The sequence below is a fragment of the Adiantum capillus-veneris genome, chromosome 2 (assembly GCF_014529385.1).
Source record: "Adiantum capillus-veneris isolate H3 chromosome 2, ASM1452938v2, whole genome shotgun sequence".
In the NCBI taxonomy this organism is placed as follows: Eukaryota; Viridiplantae; Streptophyta; class Polypodiopsida; order Polypodiales; family Pteridaceae; genus Adiantum; species Adiantum capillus-veneris.
Genome location: NC_140932.1, coordinates 34,248,570 through 34,256,107, shown reverse-complemented (window position 1 = coordinate 34,256,107; position 7,538 = coordinate 34,248,570). Strand labels below are relative to the sequence as shown.

The window sequence follows — 7,538 nt, the reverse complement described above, 5'->3', positions numbered from 1 at the left end:
AACATGATTTTGTGATCGTGTTGCCTCAACCGGCGAGTCTACACCAATAAGACGTGTTGCCTAAATTGGTGAATCTACATTTGATATTGTCTAAAAATCATGAATCTTCAATTTTTGGTTGAGCTGCCTAAATTGGCAGATTTGCACCAAGATGAGTATTTACACACTGCCTAAATCGGCGAATGTGTGTGTCTGTGATCAATGGACTAGGCTAGGCATAAAAATATAACATGTATCACATGTGTGAGACCAATTTGGAGCATGTTTGAGGAGGAGGGTACTTACAAACTGTTGTTCATTGTCCAGAGCACCTTAGATCACATGAGTAGTTGTATAGCTTAATGAAAAATGATTGTAATGAAAAATCCTTTAAATTAATGAGAAACCAAAGCTATAATTGAAAGAATGACCATTTGGATTAGGGGATCGCGCAAAATTAGAATGCTCATACAAGGTGGAGAGGGTTGTAACTGTGTTGTTCTCTTTTGGAATGGGGGCAGTAGACACATCGAGAGTTGTAGACAAGAGAGTGAGCATACTTAACAAATGAAGTATTGAGTAAAAGATTAGGTTAGATAGTGGATCGGTACAGAAAGAATGCTAGCTGAGAATATTTTAGAATAGTGTTAGTGGAATATGACCCGAATGTGATAAGTAATACTATAAAATTAAAAGAAGGGGGTTTACAGTGTGATTAGTGAGCTTCATGACAACGTAAAATTACATACCTGGAGGCGGTTTGAAGAAGTGACTAGTATCCAGATCGTCAAATACTTAAACAAGTTCTTGAAAATAAAGGGCAACAAAAAAATTCATTAAATTTTGAGTAATGTCATGCAAAATAGAACAAACCAAAGTACAGATGCCATACAGTTCAAGTTGTATAGATGGGTGTCATGTATTTGAGGTGGATTGTATATGTGAATAAGTTGTTTTTAAAAACATTGATTATTGTCCCAAGAAAATTAGAAGCTAGTAAAATTTCACGAGTGTTATTGAAACTAGCTAAAATAGCAGACCATCGGCTAGATTCCATGCTTTCCTTTAAATAAATTGGGAAAGTTTTACAAATTTTAATATGAATAGCTGAAAATGTTTAAATTTTGAGCTAAAAAACAAAAGAGCTTTAGGTGTGCCCTTATTTTCTTTAATTAGGAAAATTGATTTTGGCAAGCCCTAACTCGATCAATGAATGTTGCTATGATTACTTTGATCCAAAGTTTGATTTTCACCATTGCTCTCTCAAAGAGAAGTTCTCGTGAAAAATTTAGTAGGAACTACTTTCGATGGTCATCTTTGATTGGATACAACAAACACTGAAATACCAAAAGAAATAACAACACTTACCTTAAATATAGACACACAAATCTCAAAGCCCAAAAAATAAAAAATAGGCATAGACCGGCACGATTGAAAACTGTAGCTCTTCCCACATGGGGAAAGTGTGTCTCAGCTCACAACCATGCTCCTTGAAAATTCAATAATGCCCCTTATGAGCAGGAGGAAAAGAAATCATTTCGCTTGAAATTTAAGAGAAATAGTGCAAAAAGAAGAAAAATGCAAGTCATTCTTTGAAACTTTCCTCTTTCTCTGTATGGTTAGGAAAATGATTTGTCTCGAACACTACTTATTACCACAAGCATGGCAAAATATTGTAGCTCGCCCCACCACTGATGTGCAAGGTGCTCAGCAAACAATTGTTCGAGGAAAAGAACCCTACACAATGAAGGGTTGTTCTTTTGGAAGCCCTTCAAATATGAACTCTTAAATTAGATGAAGTTTATCTATGGATAATGGATATATAGTCTTGTGGATGACTACAATGCGTCTAATATAACAAGAGAAGATAACCGTGCAAAGAAAAGCAAGCCCTAAAAATAGTGTATAGTGGAGGTACAGGCCCAAGCTACAACGGCACAAGCAATAATAGAATGCTCCTACGACGTTACAGGCGAAGGGAAAATGTGATCATGCAGTCGTGCAACCGTTTGTGAAGCCTTTGGAGGCCTACTTTGCGCCAATCCACGTCCTCGCTTTGAGAGCCCTAGTGGTGGTTCATTCTTTCTCTACAGGCACAGCTTGAGAACACGGACAAAAAGATGTAGTAGATATAGGAGTATCGGCCTTATTGCCATGCCATGTCAGGTAGCGTAGGAAGATCCCTGGGTGCTTGATGAGCTGATGAGGTTCATTATGGCCTAGCTACTGAGGAGGTAGGATTGGAAGTCCAGAAGCAAGGAGTGAGAGTTGCACCAGTGTGCTTCAAGTCGATCCAGCACCGCCCCTTGTTTCCCAAACGACGGCTTATCGAGAGTTGCATTGACGCTCACCGTCACCTTGGACCACACCTACTGGGGCAGGGGCTCAACGCTGCAAAGAAGGTGCAGATGACCTCCATGGATGGTGTCAATGAAGTGCAGGATGAAGAGGATGGCTTAGCAGTATATTCTGGGCATTCTCGTCATTGTACCATGTAGAGGGGCTGTTCGGCTCCTCTTTGTCTGATCGTGCTCCGAGCAAGGTGCACTCCAGGAGGAAACCCAGCCTCAAGCTGGTTGTCAAGAAGTCTTTCAAATCGTCAAGGAAGGCCAAAACTCTTTGAAGATTCCATTTCAAGCTAAGAACAAAACTCAAAAGGGTAATAATCCAGTTCAAACGCCAACGTTGACGGTGGAGAGAAAGAGAAAGAGTCGGACTGTAGAGGATGATGGCCTGACGACCTGTTGTAGGTGTGTGTGTGCGTGTGCGCGCGCGTGTGCAACTATGAGAGAAAAAAAAGTCAAGCTGCAATCCAAACTGGCCGATGATGTCTCAAGTGCATGTGTGTGAGAAAGAGATAGAGAGAGTGAGAATTAGACGACTGCATGGCATCGCCCATGCTCAACCACTCAAACTTGGGGGTAACCTGAGTTGAAGGCGACGCTAGAGAGTGAAAGAAAAATTAGCGTTCGACTAGTCCTCAAAGACAGAGATAGAGAGTGGGTTGGTTCCAGTGGAAAAGAGAGATAGAGGGTGCTACGCCTCATGGAATATCTGATGGTTCCTGTAAAGAGACAGTACTAGTGCATTGGCGGTTAGCGAAAGAGAAAGAAAGAGAAATCTTTGATGAACGTGTGTCATGGAGAGAGAGAGAGAGTGGACGACTGGCAGCTACCTGCATGGCGGTTGGGTAGGGTCGTAGCCTAGAGGTGGTCCCCATGCAAAGCCAGCGCTGATTTGCAGATGATGTGAAGAACGCCTTCAGATGGCATGGCGGAACTTGTTGTCGAAGCTGCCGTGGTTCGCAAGGAGAACTCAATCCAACACTCATCAACACTAAGTGCCTAGGTCAAATGAGGGCACGCAGCCAGCGGACAGCATTCAAGTGCCACCACTATTGAGGCATATCATGTGCCGGGAAGAGGGGTGTTTGATGATGGCATTTTTAGTGATGACGATGATTTCCAATATACTGGTTTCCACATAAGGGTGGTGTTTGTTTTTTGTATAGCGACATGTACGCTCATCTAACTACATCCACTATGCGTGCTCCGCATTATGACGCACTGCTCGCACCCGGGGCTACTCGTCCTTGGTGATTTGTGTAGGATGACGAGGGTCAATAGTCGTGAGAGAGACAAAAAATAAAATAAAATAATTATAAATCCTTTACAGTTCCACCTTCTTCTTTGAGTCGTCTCCTTCTTAACGGGCTTAATATCAAAAATTCTCCAAGCTCTTCTTTTTATGAGTATTCTCATAAGATTAAATTTTAATATGTTATTATGTTTAATTATCATAATTACATTGCTAATCGTGATATTACGACAACAAAGAAGGGATTCTCTTTCATTTTAAAGACCCCTAACTGTCTTGTTCAATCACACTAATTACTACAAATGAAAGCAATTAACAAACTCTACAAAAATTTAAATCAAAAAGTACTTAGCTGTTTATTATCTTTAATCTTTGGAGCGTAGCCTATGCTCTGATATCACTGCTACAAACGGGAGCGCGGAGAGCCCTGCAAAAATACTCGAAATAGCACATAGCAAGCCATAAATAGACAACACTATATACCTCACAACCATCATTGCACATACACCGAGCCGTACACGCAATACGAGAGAGACAGAGAGTGGGAGAGGGCAAGAGAGCGCGTGCATGCTCAACTCCTAGAGCAGAGTGCTAGGCGAGCATCGTGAGAGAGAAGAGAGGAGAGGAGAGAAGAATACACAGACACTGGGTGCAATCTCCCTCCATGCAAGAGTGACCATTTCCCTCTTGCACGTATTTGATTTATAGATTTCTTGAATGGTCAAATTGAGTACAAACTAGCCAGCCGGTCATAAATGGCCAAAGCTCATAAAGAGCACGTGAATAATCAGATACACATAAATGTAATATCCTTCTACATAATCCAGTATCTGTTGATGCTTCTGCCACCTCTCAGCTCGAATAAATGGGTAAATATCAATTCCATAACACTGCTTGTATCTTTGCTTTTCTCAACTGGGTTTTTAGCAAATTCTATAAGATGCACATACTCCTTGCCCTCTAACAGAAAGCACTTGCCTTCAACTATCTCTTTAAATTTGTTCACCTCCTCTATTAGACGGTCTTTCAACTTATCCAACATGGATGCAAGATAAAAATTAGGATTAAAAATTTCAACTCCCTCATTGTAGACTCCCATGCCACCACCATCCTTCAACAAAAAAATTTCAGTTGCACTCTCTTCAACAATCTCCATTCTACCTTGGGGAAGTTCACACATCCTATTATCATGCATTTTATTTTTCATTTTAGTGTAAGAGGGATTGTGGGGGAGCACAATCCTGAATGACAAAATGGAGGGGGTGAGAGTGTAAAAAGTAGTCCTATCAAGCCATGCAAGAGGAAGGACAGTGTACAAGGGAATGAGTCATAATGAAGTGATGGGAGGAGGGTGAGAATGTAGGAAGGATTTCTATCATGTCACAAGATAGAGGAGGAGAGAGCTTGAGCACTTGCAAGCACACACACACAAAGATGGAGGCAAAAGAATGCAATTCTTCTTTTTTACTAATTTAAGATAGGAGGTCTACCAAACATAAGGGAAAATACAACATAAAAAGGGGAACTAGTACAATGGTATAGTATGAACCGCTAGTGAGTGAGGTGAGTAGATAAGTGTGGCATCACTTCAGTAGGTAGACTAGCTCGATTTAGTACAACTATAACATCACTGGCAAAGATTTTTGTATCCTCCAAGGCACCCCAATGATGATGATTATTGATGGTAGTCATGCATGAGTCATACATGTTGAGATTGACATCTCAACACTCCCCCTCAAGCTCAATGACATCTCTCGTATACCAAGCATTGCTCAAAATTGTTGTAGCTTCTCTTCTCCAAGGGCCTTTGTGAAAATATATGCAACCTGATCATTTGTCACCAGGTAATCAAGGTTGATGTTGTCTGCTAAGACCCTCTCTCCGGTGAAGTGGTAGTGCACCTCAATACACCTCAATGTGCTTTGTCTTGGCATGAACTTAGTGGGTTTCATGCCAATTGTATGTTGAACGGCAAGTCATGAAAAATGACAACAAAATCATGCAAACGACAACTCAAGTCCAATTCTCCAAAAAACATGATAAAAGGGCCACATTTTGAAGATTATCTAAAAAAATACCACATTACTTTATGACTTTCTTCAAAAAATGTAAAAAAATACCCACTTTTAGACATATGAAATTCACTTAAGAATTGAAATTAAAAAAACTTTTAAAAAAGCACTACATTTAAGGGACTCCAAAACCTTCACATTTCATTAATGATTCCAAGACAAAATAAATGACAATAATTTAAAAGGAGAAAAATTCCACTTGTAATGTCTAGGAGAGATCTTTGACCTTTTGCTTCAACATCTCAATAGTTGTTCTACGCAAGTGACCAGATTTCTTTAAGTCAAACCCATACACAAGGATTTCCACATCCTCTAGATTAAGTGTGTCCACACAATGAGAACTTCCAGATTTTTTTCCCTTTTTGCTTTGTTTCACCATATCAAGATCATATTTTCCTTTCAATGGATCTTCTACAATTGTTTGATACCAATGAACTTCCATGCCATTCAATACATCGTGCTCTCTGAAAACTTTTGTGACTTTTGCAAGCCAAAAGGGATTCATCGTTTGTGGCAAGAACTGCAATCATTGTGCCCTCTTTTATCTCATTTACATCTCCTTCCCACATTTCTCTCTCCTGTTGTCGACCTCTTGTGCTCTTCCTTGGGCCAACATACATCTCCCTTGTTTCTTCATGAATAAGATATAACAAATCTGCTAAAATCTGCACATTGTTTACACCACTAGCCACAACATTACCACTCCTTTTGCAAAGACCACCATGGTGCCACACAAATGCATGTTCAAACTAAAAAGTTTCATCCTTGATCTCTTTAACCAGCTTCACCTACTTTGTAAAAAAACTCTCCCACCATTCTAGAGAGCTTGCTGGGAAATACACATGTGCACCATGTATTGTCTCCTTGATCTCATTTAGGCATTGTAGAGGATCAATAGGGCATTTTTCCCTCTCAGCTTTTTGTGTCTCACTTGTTGTAAAAGAAACATATACTTTGCTCGTTGAATTTCACAATCAGGAACAAACAATAAGAACTTCAAGCCCTCCGCTGGCAACCAATATTCAGTGCTTGAGTATTTTTTACACCACATGAGAGTTTGTTCCTCTACATGCTTGATTCTAAATTGATGTTGAAAACTATGATCATTGATATGTGCAAATGATGGCATGTTAGTGGAGGCAACAATCAAAAAAGACCTAAAATCATATGTTTCTTCCACAATTTTAATGGAGGGCTTGGGAACATAGGCATCTTCCAGCAAGACACAGATTTGTGGAAGGTCAAATGCACTTTTCTTTGCCAACTTGATCAAGAACCTTCTAAACATTTGGTCAATTTGGTCATGTGTGTGTCCCACTAGTAAAAACCCAAGCTTCACTTTTTTGAATATCTTCCTTTGCACCAGCATATTCAAGTATGCAAGGAGAACTTGGTTTTTATTTTCTCTACTAGTGTTATCAAGTTGTTAAGTAGAGGAAAGGTGGTAGATCACCTTGCCATTCTTCAATGATGTTCTGAATGATGGTGATTGTCAAATTAGGATCATTATGAGTATTTGGAAAATTAATAAAGATCCTTGATGACATGACACCATTGAAAACTAAAGCTCCAACCAAATGGAGCTGGATGAAGTTTTCCTCTTTGAGATTCTTTGGAGGACGCATAAAATGTGGGAGCATTGTTTTCTTCTGATCCATGCCATCGATGACTAGGCCTAGATATTTGTTTTTCTTCTCTAAACACCTTTTCCTGTGCTTTGCTAGCTTTTGGCGCTCTGTACTTTGTTGCTCGTTGTGAATTTTCAATGCTTGTAGAATGGGCACTGTAAAAGAGTTTGAAGTGTTAGATTTTTGAAATTTTTGAGAGAAGTAATTTAATTTAACTAACAAACTAAAATAACTTACATTTTTCCTCCGTAGTCTTTGTCGT

The 7,538-nt window shown here is 39.7% G+C and overlaps 1 pseudogene; it reads right to left on the bottom strand.

The window, feature by feature from the left end:
* Nucleotides 1-6,034: 6,034 nt before the first annotated feature.
* On the bottom strand, nucleotides 6,035-6,936 carry LOC147462611 (uncharacterized; annotated as a pseudogene).
* Between the last annotated feature and the right edge of the window lie 602 nt (nucleotides 6,937-7,538).